Source organism: Sapajus apella, unplaced genomic scaffold (assembly GCF_009761245.1).
Source record: "Sapajus apella isolate SASKATOON/1434 unplaced genomic scaffold, GSC_monkey_1.0 scaffold152, whole genome shotgun sequence".
NCBI classification, from domain to species: Eukaryota; Metazoa; Chordata; class Mammalia; order Primates; family Cebidae; genus Sapajus; species Sapajus apella.
The window spans coordinates 252,478-253,051 of NW_022437092.1; the positions used below are offsets into that span (position 1 = coordinate 252,478).

General features: G+C 49.5%; 1 protein-coding gene across 2 annotated transcripts in view; it reads right to left on the reverse strand.

Annotated features, from left to right (window-relative positions):
* The window catches only part of ZNF709 (zinc finger protein 709), a 21,444-nt gene that overhangs the window by 2,391 nt on the left and 18,479 nt on the right, over positions 1–574 (reverse strand). The window lies entirely within an intron of this gene.

The following is a 574-nucleotide window of genomic DNA, read 5'->3' on the forward strand; positions in this document are numbered from 1 at the left end:
CCTGGGTTCAGGCAATTCTCCTGCCTCAGCCTCCTGAGTAGCTGGGATTACAGGCACGCACCACCATGCCCAGCTAATTTTTTGTATTTTTAGTAGAGACAGGGTTTCACCATGTTGACCAGGATGGTCTCAATCTCTTGACCTCGTGATCCACCCGCCTCGGCCTCCCAAAGTGCTGGGATTACAGGCTTGAGCCACCGCGCCCGGCCTATACAGAGTTACTTTTTTTGAGACAGAGTCTTGCTCTGTTGCCCAGGCTGGAGTGCAGTGGTGCAATCTTGGCTCAATGCAACCTCTGCCTCCTGGGTTCAAGCAATTCTTCTGCTTCAGCCTCATGAGTAGCTGGGATTACAGGTACCCACCACCAAACCTGGCTAATTTTGGGGTTTTTAGTAGAGAAGGGGTTTTGCCATGTTGGCCAGACCGGCCTTGAACTCCTGATCTCAGGTAATCCGCCCATCTCAGCCTCCCACAGTGCTGAGATTACAGGCATGACCCACCATGCCTAGCCAAAATTCATAATATAGAGTTTCTTAATATTGTTTCCAAGTGAACTATTTTCAAATACTGAACA